Genomic DNA, 21,293 nt, shown 5'->3' with positions numbered 1-21,293 from the left:
TCGCCTGGCATGCGTGCGGCCCGAGTTCGATCCTCAGCACCACATACAAAACAAAGATGTTGTGTCTGCCGATAACTAAAAAATAAATATTAAAAAATTCTCTCTCTCTCTCTCCCTCTCTCACTCTCTCTTTAAGAAAAAAAATTAATAAATAAAATGGAACCCAAACCTGGGGGACTTTCCCAATGTAGCTGCATCTTTGGGAAGTTTCTTCAGGAAAAAATAAGACCCCTTCATTTGTCTATATTCCCTTAACTCTTTTCAGCTTTGATGACCAGGACCACCTTAGGAAAAAGGTCAGAAAGGCTTTTAAAATTCTGTATTTGTTAAATTGATGATTTTGATCTGAAATTCATAGTTTAATGTTTTTTTGATTACACTCTGCTTTATTCTAAGGCCAGTTTATATGGGTTAACTTTCAATCAAATAGGTTTAAAAAAAAATAAGCTACAAAGCTTTTGTTTGTCTGTTTGCTTTGTGTAGGTGCACCATTATAGTCTCCATCTCCATGCGTTGCCATATCTACATATATTCGATACCAAAAAAAAAAAAAAAAAGACATATGAGCTCATAAATTTAAAAAAAAAAATGGATCCAAATGCCTTTGGTTAATATGATTTAAAAGGTTCAATTTAAATTAAGAAAATAAATAAAATTAAAAATATCTTTAAAGTTACCAATGAACCAGGTTTTTTTCTAGGTGATTAAACAGTTGTTAAAATGTTGTCTACAAAGTGTCTAATATCCATTGTCTGCAGGATTTTTCATTAACAAGAAAAAAATTACTAATGCAATTTAATACAATTGTCTGATACTTTATTTAAAAATATGTAAATTAGATCTGATATGTATGAAATTAATCACAGATATGTTTGTTAAAACATCTAATAGGTTTACAAATTGAAAATGCTAACTGTTAAATATAATATCAAGTACTCTTAACTCCTTAAATTCAATAAGGTAAAAAATTTAAAAAATGTTCGTGTTTTCAAAAATTGGTAAATTAAAAAGAAATTTGAAATTATTTTGTGTTATCAGAAAAACAAGGTTACTATAAATTAAAAGTCCCAACAGGTATAATTCTACATACTAGATGTAAAAAGTTTTCAACTGCATTTCAATTCAACTAGTATAAGTAAGAAAATATTTCATCTTATTAAAATGGATTAATTTATCTAAATTCATAAATTTATAAGGGTTATTTAAGGTATAAATAGAAAAAAAATCAATGGATTAAAAATTATTAAAATGTTCTAAATATAAAAATATTTTAGTTAAAATATGCTATAGTTAAAGATGTTACAGTTAAAGCATCATCCCACTCATGCTTAATTGAATCAAACATTTATGGAAGCACAGCAGTGATGACTAACCAGAACATAAAGTTGTTACTGTGATAAGCCCTGAACAATTGCAAGGGCGCTCTTTATAAGCCTGAAAACTGCAAAAGGGACATTTGGTGGGTCTAGCCAATGCAAATAAGCCAAGTTTCTGAAGCGAGACAGTGCAGTCTGGTGGTGGGGCACTTAGCCAGTAACAATTTGCCCAGTCACCCCAGTTACAGAAACAGAGGCCCATTACCCTAGCTTTAGAAACAATGCCCCATTAGGTAGTTCCACGTTCTTAAAGTTTTCTATAATAAAAAGAAAAAGAATATCTTGCCCTGATCATGACCCTTCTACTTGGCATGATTGTTTTACAAAATGGAGTCACAAAACCAAATGGAGTCACTTTTGTTTTACTATCACAATTCTTGTCATTATACTCAGATATTTGGCAAATAGAAAAATAATCTTAGGGTGTATTTTTATAAAGCAAGACATAATTATTATGCATATATGTAAAATTATAGGGTAAATGATTGATATAATTTTTACTTGCTGAATTTTCAAATTTGCCAGAGCTCTTTCAATCTTATTTGCTTGTTCTTGTTTTTATTTTTGTTTTTGTACCTGGGATTGAACTCTGAGGCACGTAACCATTGAGCCACACACTCAGCAATTTTTTTTGTATTTTATTTAGAAACCGTGTCTTGCTGAAGCTGGTTTTGAATGCATAATTCTCCTGCCTCAACCTCCAGAGTCACAGGAATTACAGGGGTTCATCATAGCACCCGACTTTTTAACTTTATAAAGCATCACATTGACATTGGTAATTCTTTCTGTGTGTGATCATTTACAATATTTTCTAATTTTGTTCTTTTGCTTAAAATTTTTGATATTATATTTATAAAATTTACTATTTTAAGCTATTGAGATAGATGATTTGCTAATACATTTTTAGTCATTTTATGGCTTACTAATTTCTACCTGTATATTTTCTTTTTAGCTTCAGATTTAGATACATCCTAATTTTGACACTCTTATGAAGGTTTAATTTGAAAATATTAAACTGTATATATCTTAAGTATAAACTGTTATGATATGTGTAAAAATGCACAATACAAGTATCACAGTCAACAAATTTCTCATATCAATTTGTATAATGTGTTCCTGAATGTCATTTTAAATTTCTCCATTTACTCCCTCCTACAAACTTTTATGTAGCAAATTTGATCTTACTGTGCACAAGAAGAACAGGCAAACATAAAAATGATAGAGATCCTTGAATTACCACAAACAAACATACCATGTTATATTTCCTATATCAAAAGATACAGCATTAATCATGCCCAGAAAACCACTTGATTCCCTTTTTCTCTTAATCCCCTTCTATAGAGCTCAGTGGTAAGTATTATTATTCTTTTCTATCTAGTGTTATTTTTTTTTCTTTTTTTAATAGTTTTTGTTAGTTGTAGATAAACATAATATCTTTATTTTATGTATTTATTAATTTCTGGTATATAAACCAGTATGAGACAATTGTTCTACCACTGAGCAACAAACCTGGCTCCTATGCATTTCTTTTAAACAAAACAAGCAAATAATAAAAGAGAAGTGTTACTTCCTCTCTACTCATTAATACAGAAAAAGGAAAAAAGGGGGGAAGCTGTCCAATTCTTTTCAAACCTGACCCTTTCCCAGCTTGTAGATGTCTGATAGAAGAGGATTTGAAGTAAATCTAGAGATAATGGAGAGGGCTCGGTGGGATGTAATGCAGTGGCCTAGCATTTCTGGTGCTATTCTTCAAGCTACAAGCAGGTAAAATGTTCACATCCTAGGTTTTTTTTTTCCCCACTCTTATTTTCCAAGGGAATTTGCATCCCAAAATTCATGGAAGGGTTCTCCTCCTGTCACCTCAATTTCTGATTTCTGCCAACTGGGCTTTGCATTATCTTTTTTTTTCCCACATCTTCTACATCCTATTTATTCCCCTCTACAACCTCAGCAGGGTTTTTTTCCTTCCCTCAGCCTCCTTCTCTACCACCTTTTTATTTTTCTCCTTCTAGTTTGTCTTATCCTTCAGGTCCTTGGCATTCAAGAGACCACTACCTTTTGCTTTTCTCTGAGATGTTGCTAAGGCTGTGTTTGAACTTGAGTGAAAATTGTGTTTCACTGTCCATGTATAAGAGTCCTGAACTGCTGAGTTTTGTGCCAGCTGGAGAAACATTTCCCAGTAGTAAAGGCAGCAGTGGTATGGGCCAGTTAGAGCATTCTCATAGATTTGTTTTTTTCTACTTCAGTTCTGACTAAGGTTAGAATTAATGGTTCATAATGTATACCTGAGTAGATAGAACCACTCATTTTTCAAAGTGGCTTTGCCATTTACTTTGCCACAATATACTTGACAATTCCAATAATTTAACAAGTCTGTGACATTAGTCGTGTTTGTGTGTGTGTGTGTGTGTGTGTGTATGTGTGTGTGTGTGTGTGTGTGATTTATTTTCTTCCTGGTGAGTGTAAAATAGTCTCCATTGGCTTGAATTTTGACTCCTTAAATATTACCTTGTACATTCATATTAATATGTTTAATGTGTCATTTGAATATTTCCTACTTTGTGAAATCTTCTGAAATTTCTCATCTCTGCTGTACACTGTTGAAATCTTTCCCCAAAGTAAATGCTTCAGAGTGGGATTCTCAACCTCTTATCATATGCAACAAGTATCAATCATACCCCAAAGGAAGGAGAACTCACTCTTCACTGTATGGGCAAGCTGTTCTGACAAACAGATCACTGATCACAGTATGTCTTTAATGTGTGTATGAGAACTTCAAGGATATACCTTGGTTCTCATTTATACATATAGTATTAACACCTTTTCTGTTTCAGACATCTTAGAGCAGGAGCTGCTATAAGACTGGCAATTTTAACTTGTCAATGAAAGCTTGGAATTCTGGTGTATGAGTCAAGTATTCTGTGTGGGGGCTGGGGATGTGGCTCAAGTAGTAGCGTGCTCGCCTGGCATGCATGTGGTTCAGGTTCGATCCTCAGCACCACATACAAACAAAGATGTTGTGTCCAACGAGAACTAAAAATAAATAAATAAATATTAAAATTCTCTCTCTCTCTCTCTCTCTCTCTCTCTCTCTAAAATAAAAAAAAAATATTTTGTGTGTTCCTTTGAAGGCCTCACAGGAGTTTTGCTCAAATATGGGAGAATTTGACCGTTTTATTTACCTTTTGTATGGCTGTGACCAAAATTCTGTACCAGAAAAGTTTTTGAGAGAAAAGCTTTTTCTAGGGGCTAACAATTTCAGAAGTCTCAGTTCAGAGATACCTAACTATATTTCTCATGGCCTGAGATGAGGCAGAACATCATGACTGGAGAGAGTGATGAAGGAAAGTAGTTGGGAAAATTGTGCCAGTAAGCAGGAAATGCTGTGCTCAAGAAGTTCACAACATAAACCTAAAAAAGCCTGAGCCCAGGGACTTTCTTCCTCCCACCATTCCCTACATGCTTCAAGTTACCACTCGATCCCTATTAGAGTATTAATGCACTGAATAGGGAAGACTCTCATAAACAAATCATTTAAAATCTAAACCTTCTTTCATTGTTTTGTGCATGAGCTTTTGAAGGAAAACTAATATCTAAATTATAACACTGACATTTCTAGAAACCTATTTACCAGTTTTTGGTTCCTGACTTCAATAAGAATCAAGATGACCAGCCTTAAATCTGACATTAAAATTATGCTCATTGCTAATCTGGAATCCCAGATAGGTGACTTATTTACAAAATGGAGCCATCTCAGTGGACACCTCATTTCCACATGAGGTGAGGTGGTTTAATGGAGCAATATATTATTTGAAAATATGAGTGAATACTTGGGGTTGGCTGCAAGCAGATCATCCTCATATGGTGAAAAATTTCTTTCTTTCTTTTTCTTTTATTTCTTGCTCTTTTTTGTACCAGGAATTGAACTCAGGGGCACTCAAACACTGACCCACATTCACAGTCCTATTTTGTATTTTATTTAGAGACAGGGGTCTCACTGATTTGCTTAGTGTCTTGCCATAACTGAGACTGGCTTTGAATTTGGGGTCCTTCTTTCTCAGATTCAACAACTGATAGAATTACAGGACTGTGCCACCAAGCCTGGCTAAGAAAAGGATTTCTTTATTTAACCATAACCCTCAAAGCTAACATTTTTGATAGACTTTCTTAAATTCCATTTTCATACACCTCAGTAAGTGGCTATATTCCTGCTGCTGTGCTAAAGAGACAAGGCCTTATGTGGAATGGAGCTTTCCATTATCTCAAAATCTTCTGGTCTTGCAACAAAGTTTTCTATCCAGGATGACTGCTCATCAATTTTAACACTTTTCAGGTTGATGGCATCCCATTTGTGGATGTTTGATTTTAATACTTGAACTTTATGAGTGTATTTTAGGAATTCAGTTCCTGAGCCTAGATGTTAGAGTGTTGGGCCTACATTTTATTCTACTAGATGCAGGGGGTTCTTGTCTACTTCCAAGGCTTTTGATATGCTTTGAGTTCTGTTCTGATAGGGATTAAATTTCATTTGACTATATAAGAATTTCCAGTTTTTCCAGCACCATTTGTTGAAGAGGCTATCCTCAACACACTATAGTGAGGCAGTTACATCAATGTCTTCAGCAGCACAATTCACAATATCTAAGCTATGGAGTCAACCTAGTCAACCTAGGTGTGTTTGTGTGTGTGTATATATATATCAGCAATTATTTAGAATGACTTTATAACATTTGCCAGTAAATGGATGGATCTGGATATTACCATGCTAAGTGAGATAAGTCAATCCCCCAAAACACAAAGATCAAATGTTTTCTCTGACACTTGGAAGCTAACCTACACTAAGGAGGGAAGAAGGGAAGAATAGAAGTTCCAAGTATTAGACAAAAAGAAATGAAGTAAAAAGAGAAACCGGTAAGAAAAGGAAATAGTAAAAAAATGAATGAACCTGATAAAATTTTTCTATGTATATATAGGAGCACAACACAGAGAATGTCACCATTGAGTGCATCAACAAGCCTGGGGTCCTAATCAGAATAAGATATATTTTATGTTTGTATCTGATATCAAAATGGGCTCTACTCTCAGGTATAACTAAAAAGAACTAATAAAATAAATAAATAAAATATGATACTTTTCATTTTCATGTCTAAGTTAACAATCCAGTTTTGAGTTAGACTTGTTCCCCATGAAAATCCCCAGAGAAAGATCTATGTGCTATTAACTTAAAAAGGCCACATTCCCAGCAGAAAAATGTAATAATGTCAAGGAAGTCAGGTACAGAAGGTTAAAAAGTATGAAATTTAAGGGAAAGTAGCATGTGTCTGAAAGATGCTCATCATAGGGTTAGGACCCTAACTGACTGGGCTTCCTCATGGCAGTTATAGGGAATAACAGGAGAGCAGGCATGAGAATAGAGCAGAGTTCAGAATGTAAAAAGAAAATGTAGATAGAAGGGCAGGCCAGGGCTACAAGGCCGTGGAAATACAGATAAGACCAAACACAGGCTCTATCTGCTGTTGGAGACAAGCAAAGATGAAGGCAAATCACTACAGAAGTAGGAGCTACAAACTTATATAGAGATAAAAGGAGTCAATCGCATTCCAGAGCCACCATACCTGATCCTTGATGGCCAGAGAATCTGCATACAATTTTCCACTTGCTAAACAGAATTTTTCTTCTGATTATCTTCTGTTTGCAGAAACCTGTAGCATCGTTAATGACATGCTCTGGAAAATCATGTGTGTTGTCAGGTGACCCTTGTGGCTTTTGTACACAATGAAATTTTCCTCAGCATTAAAAATAATAAAATCATGTCATTTGCAGGTAAATTTATGATGTTGGAGAAGATAATGCTAAGCTAAGTTAGCCAATCCCCCCCAAAACAAATGCCAAATGTTTTCTCTGATATACTGAGGCTAACTCAAAGTGAAGTAGGGAGGAGGAGCATGAGGATTAGATAAAGTCTAGATAGGGAAGAGTGGTGGGAGGAAAAAGGAGGGGCAGGGGATTAGCAAGGGTGGTGGAATGTGATGGACATCATTATTCAAAGTACATGTATGAAAACTCGAATTGGATGTCAACATAATTTATATACAAACAGATATGAAAAAATTGTGGTATATATGTGTAATAAGAATTGTAATGCAAAAAAGTACATGGATAAAGGCATTAATTTGCATTAACATACTCTATATACAAAGGTATGAAAAATTATACTCTATAAGTGTAATAAGAACTGTAATGCATTCCATTGTCATGTATTTAAAAAATAAAATTAATAAAACTAAAAAAAAAAGAGCATCACTCTCTATCTTGGCATAATTTTTCATTGGAATGGAAGCACCTAAATTCATCTCTGAAAATAAAACTGCAGAAAACAGGTTCAATTATCACCTATGACCTTACTCTGACACACTCTTCCACAAAGAGGGTCACCAAATGAAGAAAGCAGCTTTGGACAAGGAAGTCCATGAGTTGATATGCAACTTATAATGACTCTAATATTTTATTTTCCCTTTATTTTACTTTTAGGCTTCTTCCACATTTAATAATGATAATTTTTCCAGGAGACAAAGGTACTCAAAATGATAAAACAAATGTGCAAATAAGAGAATTTGTAAAATCCAATAGAGCCTAGATATATTTGCCAAATACTAGGAAATCACACAGAATGTAGGTTGTGCTTTTGGAAAGAAAGGTATAATAAAATTCAAGCAAAATCAAATTAGAAACAAACACATTAAGGAAAAGAAAATTCATCCTAAGGCACTAAAAATATGCATAATAATGATATAATCCATGTATACCCATTATGTACAATATAACCTCCATATATGAACAATGTGTAATACACACATGGTGAGTCTCTATATTTATCTGATGGACAACTGCTCTTTTGGGCTGTTGACTCCACCTGTGCATGGGAAACTTGCATTTATGATATGTACAGACTCATATGTCCACTCTAAGGCCCTTGGGCCTTCTATGAGGAAGTTGAAAGGAGAAGAGGGTTCAGTAAAAATCCCAGTTTTGTGGCTCAGTGGTAGAGCACTCTCCTAGCATGGGTGGGACCCAGGTTTGATTCTCAGGACAACATAAAAATAAAGGCATTGTGTTGTGTCCATCTACACCAAAAAAATGAATATTTTAAAAAACAACCTTTTAATAAACAAACAAATAAATAAATAAATAAAGTCAACCAGTTGATAAAGAAGGCTTTGAAATAACAATGAGTTCATGTTTATTATCCCAACATGATTAATCCTAGTCAATTATTTTGGAGAGAACATTCTACAAAAACACCAGGGCATTAGATGAAATAAAAGGGATTTATTGATCTTGATCCATAGGCAGAAAAGATCATGGAAATAAATGGTGGACATAATTTTTGGGGGAGATAGCAGAGAATGAACTCAGGAGCACTCAACCACTGAACCACATCCCCAGCCCTATTTTGTGTTTCATTTACAATTAGGGATTCACTGAGTTGCTTAGCACCTCACTGTTGTTTCTGTTGAGGCTGGATTTGAATTCATGATTCTCCTGTCACAGCCTCATGAGTCACTGGGATTGTAGGCCTGAACCACCATGTCCAGCACAGTGGACACACTTTAAGTGTAGAATTAGTCAGAGTCTGTGAAGTGCTCATGATGCCTTCCATCTTAATTGCAACCTACATGCAAATATATGGCTGACATAGCAAAGGCCACAATAAAGAAACCTGACCATGCCATAGGAAAATAGCAAAACTTAAGATTCACCTGACCTCTCTACCTACTCTGAAACAAAATGAGTCTCCTGGATCTGCATGCATATGTCTCAGTCTACACGGTAGAGTTGAGAGTAGAGAATTTGTGCTTTCCCAGGGAGACAATGTGGATTCACCTGAATTATGATGGAAGTACTCACTGCCACCATTCACAGCAGAAATGACTTTAGGCTCATCTGATGGGAATACAGAGTTTCTGACAAGTTCTTTTGAGTCAAATGAGTCAGGATGACTAGAGGGTTAAAAATATTTTCATCTAGCAGGAGATCACTCTCTTTATCCTCGTGCAGTTCAGCTCAGCCAGAAGCCCTGGCAGTTAAAGAGTAAGCAAAGACCCAACCTGATACCTCTCACCAACATAGTCTCCAAAACATGAGCAGGAACCATCTAATTCAAAATGTCCTTGCTGAGCCTCGAACTAGAGGCTATAGAAAGAATTAAACAACATGTCACATCTGGTGCAGGAAACTAACCCACAGCAGTGAATTTGCTTCCTGTGAGAGCCCTGAGAAGCAGGCAAGCCTCTATGACCAGCACAGAGGTGGCCACAGGTGGACTTGATTTTAAATGGATGAGTTGGACCAGTAAAAAGGGAGCAAAGAGAGTTGAAAACAGGAGAGTCAGTTTGAGCAGAGGTGTAGAGGCATAAAAGACATAGAGCACTGGAGATACTGTAGGAAATAGCTCTAAGTATGGAATGGGTGGCTGCAAATGTGATAAAGATGTGAGGTCAAATGACAAGATTACAACAAACCTAGTAATAAATTTAATTGGCTTTTATTTATGATTCATTAATAGGATCCAACTGCATCCTACAAAATGGAGAGCTCCCTCTGGAAAACAATTGTGTTTGGAAAGGGGGAAATGATGAAAGACAACAATTTAAAAGGACATACATTGGTTAACTTTAGTATTTTTTTGTTGTTGTTGTTATGGTTAACGCAGAGGGACTTCCTTATTACATTTACTCAGATATAATCTCATATTTTCAGCAAAACTTATTTGTTTTGAAGTATCTCCTTTATTAAAGCTTTGGTTACCATAAATCACTCCATTTTGGTTTGCTCTTGTCTGTTGGAGCCTAGTGTAAGAGCTCAGTCCAAACAGTAACCTAATAGCCTCGCATAAATTTTTGTTTAAAATATGTAACCTCAAGGAATTCACAGTTGGAACAGAGGATAAGATCTCACCCAACTGTGTGTTTAGAGCATAACATGTCATGAAAATGGGCTTGGATGCTGACTAATTCAAGGAAAGGGCTGGGTCTCCAGTTTCTTTCCTTACCCAGTATTTTTCAGGAGAAAATAAGTCTGTACAACTGAGTTCCTCTACCTTCCACTGGATTGCAACTGTATTAGTAGCTTTCAGGGACACCTGTTGAGAGCAGGATTAACTCTCATTCACCTTGTATAGGGTGATCCCCACACTTTGAAGAAGAATATCAATGGTCAGTCATAAACAAAGGAACTAAAACTGGAGGCTAAAGGGAAAAAATAATAATGAGCACTTCTTCCAAAGCAAAGGTCTATTTCAAATATAAATGACCTTGAGCCTTGGGCTAAGGTGGGGTTAGGGCTCAGTTTTAAAGCACCTGCCTAGCATGTGTGAGGCTCTGGGTGCAATCCTCAGCATCACATTAAAATCAGTCAATCAATAAATGGTTGTGTCCATCTACAACTAAAAGAAAATATTAAAAAAAAAAAAAAAAAAAAAAAACTTGAGGCTCACCTGTGGGAACACCTCCAGCCAAATCCTTTATTCTAGAGGTGGAAAACAGAAGGTAAGGGTGAACCCAGATAAAGTTATAGGAAGAAAGATCAGGGTAAACCCACAATAGTTTTGGTACTTCTTCATGCCTATTAAATATATATCTTGCTCTATGCTCTACCAAGAACCATATCTAAACTTCTAAGTTGGCACAACAGAATGGGTATTTTGCTGTCAGGTCTTTTCACACTTGATAGGAGTTCTATCTCTTTTCACTTAAATACATCCTGCTCTATTGAGTCTTCCCTTCCATGAATGACTGTGAAATTCATTCTTCAATGTTTGTGTGAAAGAAACACAGAGGAAACTGGAAAATTGGGAAATCTAGTCTCAAATCAAAACTCTAGTTTTAACATGACTCTCAATAAGCCCTCCTGCCCAGCAACTCTGCTCTGGAAGACAGCAACTTTCCTCTTCCCCTGAACTGAGCTATGCAATCAGCCAGTCTCTTCTAGAAGGTTTCCTAGAGGAGAAAACTCCTCAGTGAACAAAGAGGCAGATAAAGAGGTAACATCAGGTTCTGGGGGATAAAGATGTGTTTGCAAGAACACACACAGAGAGAGAGAATTTCAAAGAACTATAGGGGTGGTTGGGTGACACACTGGCCAGAGAGTTGAGACAGAAGAGGGACTTGGGAAAAAAAGGAATCAATGTTTCCAGGATTTCTGTGGTAGGAAGGTAGAAAGTGCAGGTTAAGATTCCCCTGCAGTAAATAGTCCTGCCTGAGCCAGGCAAGAAATCTACCCCAGCCTCCCAGAGATCTGGAAGCTTCCATGCCCCTGCAACTCCTGAGGTTGGTTAACCAAAGCAGTATGGCTTCATGTATTATGGCTAAAAGTGTGCAGGAGAGGCCAAACCCGGTATTTGTATTAAAATTAATTGGGAGTGCAGTGGGTAATGGAGGTTTTGAGAAATTCATCCCCCCCAGTGTGATCCATCAAACAATGGTGTAACTTATGATCACTCTGGCCCCCAGAGGCCCACATCAGCATGTTCATGGAAACTTCTGGATGAAATAATAATAATAATACATAGGAATATTTAAAATCCAAAGCAGATACTAGTGATGTGGAGGACTCAGGCAAGAACCCCTTCCCACCTCCAACTATTTTTAACTAAGTAAGCAAAGACAAATTTCACCAGGGAAGCAGCTTGTCAATCAAAAAAAGAAAATCCCTCTGCTCACACCCAGCCCTGATTTATGGTGATTCACAGGTGAGATGATGCCAGGAATGGTGCAGGGCCAGGACAATTTTATCTGTCTGGAATCTTACAGAGAACAAGAGGCCTGGAAATTTCTGAGGAGGTTGGGATCTGCTGTGGTCAAAGCACCTCTGTGTTTTCTCAGCCGGCTCCTGTTATTAGTTAAGAATTTGCTGAGGGGCTGGGGATGTGGCTCAAGCGGTAGCACGCTTGCCTGGCATGCGCGCAGCCAGGGTTCGATCCTCAGCACCACATACAAACAAAGATGTTGTGCCCGCCGAAAACTTAAAAATAAATATTAAAATTATTTAAAAAAAATAATTTGCTGAGGAAAAGAATCAGGTGAGGTTTTTTCCATCATTCCAGAAACTTCAGCTTGATCCCCAGGCAGCAGTACTCCTGTGACCTCCTCGCCTAAAAACCAGGAACCCTCTCCAGGGGTCTCCAACCTCAGCTTCAGACTGTAGCTTAAATCAAATTTTTTTTTCCTCTTTTCTCTTACTATGGAAAAATGATAGCAAATCGAGTATATCTTTTGGTTGTTTGTTGCATCCTATATTTAGCACACTCAAAAAGCAGGGTTCAATATGAAAACAAATTAATTAATTTACTTTTAATTCTCACCTCTGGAATGACCCAGTTCTTCCAAGGTGTCCTTTTCACTTATTCTCCCTGACACTGGGGCACCAGAAATCCATCATCACCACCAAACATGAGGCTGTGAGTTTAGAAATGAAAACAGGAATTAGAAATCAGTTCAAAATTCTGCTGAATGGCAAATTGTAAACAAGTATACAAGATAGTGGCAGAGTTTAGGGCCACTATCCCTAAATATGGCCCCTTGGCTCTTAAAGAAAATGATAAAAGCAAGATCTCCCTGCCCTTCTGCCATTCTCCCCATTGCTATAAAAGAGGTAAAATATGTATTTAAATTTTTATCCTCTATTGCCCAACTTTCAAAACAATGAACTGGTAGTTCAGTATCTTCCTAAGTTAGCTAGAGGATTTTCTGTTTAAGGAAAAATATCATGAATTCATAAATTTATACCTAGGTGACAAGATCCAATACATTATGCTAGTTATTTTTAATCAGTTTGAATTGCTAAAAGAAATATTATGTACCAACTCTCTCTGCACCCTTGAACATCCACCTTCTGAGCACAAGAGCAATCAGCCTTCCTAGGGGCGCATAAGGTGACTGTATTTTTTTCACCCCATTGGAAAGTTGACTACAGCTTCTTTATGTACCATCTAAGATCCATGTGTGTGCAGGCTCAAGACTCAAACAGGAAGTCAAAACATTCTAGAACCCAGCCAGGTGGTGAAAAGAACCAGAAACACCCTAGTTTACAAGGGAGACACTGGGATTAACTTTCCCATGGTGGAACTGTATCTGGTAGGGCTAAAGTTTAAATAGACACTGGCTTTAAGCCTCAAAATGTGTGTGCTTTCATGTGCATGCACACACACACACAAACACACAATTACACACACACACACTAGTCCATGCACCCAACTGCTGTTATTGAGAAAAATTATTCCGGGGCTCATGTTCCTACCTGAAGAGCTCAGAGATAATTTTGTCCTTCATAATTGGCCAACTTATCCAGTATGTAAAAGAATAGATTCTTTTTAAGGCACAGATACCTCTACATTTATGTATGTTCAAATTTTTACTAGTCTGATCTTAAGATTCACACTGGCTGGAGCTGAGCAGTGAAATTCTTAAGTAAAAAGTAGATGTCTGATTTAAGAGAGAACTCTTAGGCCATCTCCAAAGCTTTCAAATGTTTACCTGTATTATGGGCATTTTTCTGGCTTACAACAAGATGTCGAAGGTGAATTATTTGTACCCCATAAAACTATAAGAAAGGAGAGAGAGAGAAAGAAGAAAAAAAAAAAACAATAATATTTGTATGGCTGTTTTTCAGTTCACTGCTAATCTCATTATAAATATTTTAGTCTCATTGTACTTTTAAATGGAAAATTCCAATTTTGTACTGTCACTGAGGACAATGCTATTTATTTATTTAAAATACTTTTGCTGAATTAAACATTAAGATAGACACATGCAATACCAAGAGAAATTTATAACAATACATGCATGAATTTTACACTTCAGTATAAAGTTTGAGAAGGCTGTGTGTCTACAAACATCAAATAACACATTTTTTTTTCACTAATTACTGCTACCTGCCACCAAATATTTCAATCCTACTATTAAGTATTTCAGTAACTTTCTGCTCTAATTTATGTGGCAACAAATGAATCTCCTGCTTTATCCAGAAATGCAAATAGCTGTGTTGTGACTTCAGTAGCTTTCCATTTTTATCCTAAAATTTCAGAAAAGAAACCTAGAAATGGCAATAATTGGACCTCACACATAACCCAATGGTTGGAGTTTTCTCAATCTAAAACAAGATCACTCAGAAACCAGTTAGTTCAATACCTGAAATAGAATAGTTGAACACTCAGAAGTTGTGAACATATAATCATGAATTCACCTTTCTCTTTTGTGACTCATGTCGTGTGACCTTGGGCAGTTTGTGTAACCCATCTGAACCTTGAGATGGAGATAAATGATTTGTTCTATTTCATGGAAACATTGTCTAAGTAAAATATTTAGAATATGGGGAATACCTATTTATACTATTTCTACAGTTAATGCTCAGGATCAAACCCATGTTTATTGACTTTACAACTCTTGAAATATTGCTCCTCAATTCAGTTCTCTAGACTTAACTCCTGAAAGATTCCACTGCCTATTCTAGGTCCTGCATCTGCTGGGTCCTGACTTCAAGTTACTCAAAATTTTGTCTTGTCTTACCTTAATCTGAGCTTTTCTCGCTCCAAGACAAACTTTGTATGAAATATATATATTTCACAGTTATCCTGCATTTGGCAAATAGTAGGTAATGAGGATTTTGACTTCTCTGTTACAAAGTGCACATGAAGCTTTTTTATAAAACTCTTAGGGGAGTGAGGATGCATACTCTCATTTTTCCCATGTTATAGGTGAAAAAAAAATGAAACTATAAGGAAAAATGATCCAAATAAATAGAAACAGTTCAAAAAAGAGAATGCAATCAAGGAATATCCAAATTAAATTAATCATTTGAGACCATGTTTCATCAAGTAGATTAGTATATGAATAAGAGCAAAATGACCTCTGGTGCTGGCATAACTATATGAAGTCAGACACTCACATACCTAGTTTACAACAGTATGTTGCAGAAAACTTTACAAAAATTAACCTTAAAATGAACATTACAATTTGAAATGCATCTCTCTCATCAAGATACCACACAATGGAGAATCTATCCTACACAAGTAAAACCAGTGATGCATGAAAGACTTGAGTGAGGATGTTGTTTTATCATGTGGGACTAGGAAAATAAATGATTCTTAGGGCATCATCAAAATACAGAGAGGAAAAAATGAAAACACCTCAAATGTGTTTTAGTATTTTTGTGGAGAATGGAAACAAACTAAATTTTCATGGTTTCTTGAGTGGCTGGATACATTTTAACACATTACTAATTGATACAGTTTCACATACCCCTGTGACAAATACTGCGCATCAGTTCAAATGAATTAATTAAATTTCTGCAGCTGAGTGACACACCAGTGTAGTCCACCCCTTAAAATTTGTCATAGAGCAATTCTTGTGATAATGGGAAGCTTCTCTTTTTTGGCCAAATGCAGGAAGTTCACCTCTTTGTCCAGGCTTCTTTTGGCCTTCAGGACCACCCTCAGCTTCTTCTGCTTCACATGCATCTTGATCACCTTGTTCACAAACTTTTCTTTGGCTTCCTGTTGTCCAGCCCACCCTTCTGGGCCATTTAGAAGTGCTCCAGCTCTGCCTCCAGCCTGCTTAGAATGACCATTTTGGCTGCAGCATCTGGGGCAGCTGCAGGCAGGGCTGAACTCCTGGGCAACTGAGCTCCTTGGCAGAGCTGGGCAAGGTAAAGGACAGTGAAGACAAGCAGGAGGTGAATTCCTTTCTATTTTTGATTTCAACTTTGTCCTTTGAGTCCTTGTCCTCTTCAGGAGCAGATACAGGTCCAAGAATCTCTAGGGTACATGGAGTGACTGTGGTCAGCTTTCATTTTTGCTTCCATGGCTGGATGCAAATAGTGAGAGTCTTGGGACCAAGACAACAGTGGTGATGAGTGGGCTGCTGACCACATTATGTAGGAATGATGGTGCAAGGACCATGGTGCAAGGGCCACAATAATGGTAGAGGCCACAGGAGTCTAGGAGCTCTTGTAGCAGTTAAAGCTGCATTAGATTAGGGCCAGCATATGTGGGGAGCACTCTTTTTCACTTTTTGAAACTACAGGTAACCAGAGTCTGAAAGTAGACAGACACTGGAGAGTGTGAATGAAGCCCAGATCCACAAGCAACTGGACTACTTTTCCTTCTCAGAAGATGCAAGAATACTGGAAGGTAGCAGCATGTGTTTTGGATGTTACAGAGGCTGGGAGGACTTGGAGGAGACCCGGGGCAACCTATTGCCAATTGAAATTCTCCTTTATGTTGTCCACAAGCGGCCCAGGCACACCTGCTACTCCTTGCCTGTGTAGTCCTGGCTCACCAAGATTTGGTGTCCACTTTTCTGACTCCGAGGTCCAATGGCAGGTGCTGTTCTCCACAGCCTTGCGTGAGTGTGCCATGAACTTTTGTGGAGGGCACATGAGGTGGCAGTTGAGGCACTGGATGCAGGCCATGCAAAGCTAATGTAGAGCTTGGCCACCAGAAGCCTCTTGCACTTGCCAAAGCACACAGGATACAGGTGGATGCTGTGCTCACTGAGCTCCAAGCCCAGCCCCAGTGCCGGCCACCAGGTTCTTTCAGGGCAGCAGATTGGCGCTGCCTTAGAGCAGCCTGTTGACAGGTGCTGGGCATCAGTGTTCCTGCTAGACCTGCAGGAGGATTTCCACGATGATGGGGATCTCCTGCTGGTAGGAAGTTGCAACCTGAGAAGCAGATGTGCAGTTCTTGGCACATCGAGTTGATCTGCTACAGCAAGAAGTTGCACAGCACTTAGATGAGGACCTGAGGCAAGAACAGGTGCTTCTCATCACCACCACGAAGCACGAGATGGTCTTGCCATCCAACATGGTCTTGCAGACTAGAGGCATGAAGAAGGGCCAGGGCATCATGAATGGAGGCAGCTGGATGGCGGGTAGGTGCAGCACTGCCGATGGATATAAATCAATGTGACTTTGTAAACCTATAACTAATATGAATAATTATGACTTTCTGCCAATGCTTGCATTTACTTTTTATGTATAGCTTATGACTACAAGTAAAGTACTTTTCATCTCAGAGATTACAAATCTCCTTTGGAAAAGAATTATGAAAAATTATATAATAGGTAGCTTTTAAGTATAAAATATAGAGCTTTTATGTTTATTATTTATAAGTAATTGTTAGTTCTCAAACTTTTAAAACTTAGAAAAAACAAAAAGTACTCACATATTTTTTATTCATTCTAAATTCACTTTTTGCACTTGATATTTAAAATATGACATAGTAACATACAAATAATGCTGAATTCCCAACTGATGGTAAAGTATCTGTTCATCTTGACTGTATATTACCAAAATATCTGTTAAAAATTGGTAGAATTCTGTCTTCACTGCTATAGTTGAGACGTGTGTTCAATTTGGGCCTTCAACTAATTGGATGATGACAATCTAGACTTTGGAGGGATTTTTGCTTTTCTCAGTGTGTATCAGTGAAAGTTATAATTTTAAAAGACAAAACAACATTAAGAAAAAATATTTTACTGAGTATCTAGGAAAAATGGCAAACTGAAACTTAAAGCTAAGTAATATAGTAACTAAATTGGTATTATTTCTAAAGAGGTTCAACAACAGGATTCATTTTGTTGCAGAGACACTCAAAATCTGTAAGAATAAACTGAAGCATTAACTTCTATATAGTACTTAATCAAATAATTTAAAAGTAACTAAGCATAATAAATTATTATAATATTCAAGAATTACAATGCTGTATTATTAAATTTGTAATAGAAAAGCATATAGTTTCCCATGTCACTGAAAATATTTAATACAAATATAAAATTGTCAACTATTTGTTCAATAAGGTAAATTATAACATAATTAACAACAATAAATGATAATAAAAGTCATATGTAATAAAAATGCATTAATAATTTATTTCAATGTTCTTCTTCAACAACATACAATTACCAGTCACAAAAATGGGCCAATACTTTTGGATGTTAAACACTAGTGATTTTTATAATTAATTTTGTGGATTGATAATCCTTTGATAATAAAATTTAATTTTTTTCAACAGTGACTTTTAAAGGATTTAAACCCTACTAACACATAAGACAATGGTGAATTTATTAACAGGAAAAATATTTTAAAATAAGTATTATTTAATTATCTGGATATAGAAATTATAAGTAGGTCATTTATTTTCCAGGTAAAGTTTTCACATTATACTCTATTCCTCTCCTGCCTCTGTGGCCTTACACAATTCACAATGTATTGGACCTTTATGCATCACTCAGTAGTTGTGCTAAGCTGGGGCTGGTGAAGGATGGCTTTGACCCAATTAGATGGATAGTCAGGATCCAATTTTCAGTTTAGACTTGGATGGACCCACAACGGGAAATAACTTGAAATTACTCTTATTACTTCAGGCTAGAGAAAACACTCATGTTAATCTGGGGATTTAGCAACTTGAGGAAAGGTAGGCAAAATGTCACTGTGCAATCAAGAAAATATTAAAGCCACCTCAGTATCACTACATTTCACATAAAGAAAGGTCAAGACCCCTGACAATTTTAATTAAATATAAAAACAAGAGTGAACATTATAGAGCAGAACAGAGGATGTAGAAAAGGACAACATGGTACCCCATGTAGATGGTGGGAAACAGAACTTGTCCTAACCACAATTAGAGTTACTGTTGAAGATAGCCTGGGACTCCTCAGTATTGTATTTTAACATCCTAACTTACAGTACTTAGAATGCTACTTTGTTTGGAACAAGGGCCTTTGAAGTCTTCTGTGTAAACCCTAATTCAATATGGCAAGTGTCACTATAAGACGTGATTGGGACTCAGATATATGAACATAGAGAGAAAAATCCATGTGAGGAACAATGATCAGGCAACTGTTTTAAACTCAAAGAGAGAGACCTCGGATGAAATAAAATTTTCTAATACTAGATCTTGAACTTCCAGCCTCTGGAACTGTGTAAAAATGAATTTCTCTCATTTATTTTATATTATTGTGTTATGGCAGCCCTAGCAAACTTACACAGACTGTAAGTGAAAACAACTTGCTAGAAACATGACAGAAGGACAAAATGTCTCAAGTCTCATTGTCTGGGTGTCTAGTTGACTAATGATTCTTCTTTATAAAACAAATTTTAATTGTAAATAAAAATGTTATATAATTGTGGTTTCTAAGTGCTGGTGAGGATGTGGGTAAAAGGGTACATTATACATTTCTGGTGGGACTTCAAATTGGTGCAGCCAATCTGGAAAGAAGTATGGAGATTCCTGGGAAAGCTGGGAATGGAACCACCATTCGACCCAGCTATTCCCCTTCTCGGACTATTCCCCAAAGACCTAAAAAGAGTGTACTATAAAGATACAGCTACATCGATGTTCATAGCAGCACAATTCACAATGGCTAGACTGTGGAACCAACCTAGATGACCTTCAATAAATGAATGGATAAAAAAATGTGGTATTTATACACAATGGAACATTACTCAGCACTAAAAAATAACAAAATCATGGCATTTACAGGGAAATGGATGGCATTAGAGCAGATTATGCTAAGTAAAGCTAGCCAATCCCTTAAAAACAAATGCCAAATGTCTTCTTTGATATAAGGAGGGCAACTCAAAACAGAGCAGGGAGGAAGAGCATGAGAAGAAGATTATTATTAAACAGGGATGAAAGGTGGGAGGGAAAGGGAGAGAGAAGGGGAATTGCATGGAAATGGAAGGAGACCTGCATTGGTATACAAAATTACATATAAGAGGAGGTGAGGGGAAAGGGGGGGAAAACAAGAGAGAGAAATGAATTACAGTACATGGGGTAGAGAGAGAAGAAGGGAGGGGAGGGGAGGAGAGGGGAAGGGGGATAGTAGGGAATAGAAAAAGCAGCAAAATACAACAGACACTAGTATGGCAGTACGTATAAACGTGGATGTGTAACCAATGTGATTCTGCAATCTGTACACTTGGTAAAAATGGGAATTCTTCACCCACTTGAAACAAATGTATGAAATAAATATGTCAAGAGCATTGTAATGTTTTGAACAATAAAAAATGAAATCATTGTTAGAATTGCTCGATTCAGCTAATCAACATACTCTTAATCTCATTTCTTGATTTTTTAAATAAGAGTATGTAGAATTTGCTCTCTTCATGATATTTGAGTATGTGATATACTAATGTTTACCACAGTAATAATGTTGTAAAATAAATTTCATAAAATATTTGAATTAAAAAAACAACCTCATTACAATAGTTACAAAAAACCACAAAGGGATAAAACTCAACCATATAATTGAAAGATTTGAATGCTGGTAAAAATTATTGATGAATAAAATTGAAGAAGGAAACAAATAAATGAAAGATATCTTGCAATCATGGATTGAAAAAAATTAATTTTAAAAAAATTCCACAAAGTTTAAAATGATTCATATATTCTATGAAATACATATAAAACGAATAATTTGAGAAAAACATCCAAAAATTCACAAAAGACCCTAAAAAATCAAAACAATCTTGAATAAAATGAAGAAAACAGAAGGTGTCACACTTATTTGCTTCAAAATCTTCTCCAAAAAAAGTCATCAAAACACCATGATACAAGCAGGAAACCAAACATAAAGGCAAATTGGACATAGTCAAGATCTCAGAAGTTTCATTTTTTAATTATGTAGCTTTTTAAAAAAAATGTAAGAATTGATGATATTAAATAAAAATTTGCCTTGGAGACTACATTTAAAATATGCTAGAAAATTAATCTTATGGACAACATTATATTCTTAGTAGGAGATATTACCTACCAGATTACTGTCCTGGATAAGACAGGAGTATTATTAATAATTATTACACCATTTTAGGCATTTTCCCTGAAATATGACATTGTCACACACCTGTCCATTCAATTAG

The 21,293-nt window shown here is 36.3% G+C and overlaps 1 pseudogene; it reads right to left on the bottom strand.

The window, feature by feature from the left end:
• Positions 1 to 15,765: 15,765 nt before the first annotated feature.
• LOC114081405 (zinc finger protein 721-like) overlaps positions 15,766 to 21,293 on the bottom strand; it is a 28,188-nt pseudogene continuing 22,660 nt past the window's right edge.

The sequence above is a fragment of the Marmota flaviventris genome, chromosome 13 (genome assembly GCF_047511675.1).
Source record: "Marmota flaviventris isolate mMarFla1 chromosome 13, mMarFla1.hap1, whole genome shotgun sequence".
NCBI classification, from domain to species: Eukaryota; Metazoa; Chordata; class Mammalia; order Rodentia; family Sciuridae; genus Marmota; species Marmota flaviventris.
Note: the sequence above shows the minus strand (reverse complement) of the source record. Positions and strands in the feature narration are given on the sequence as shown.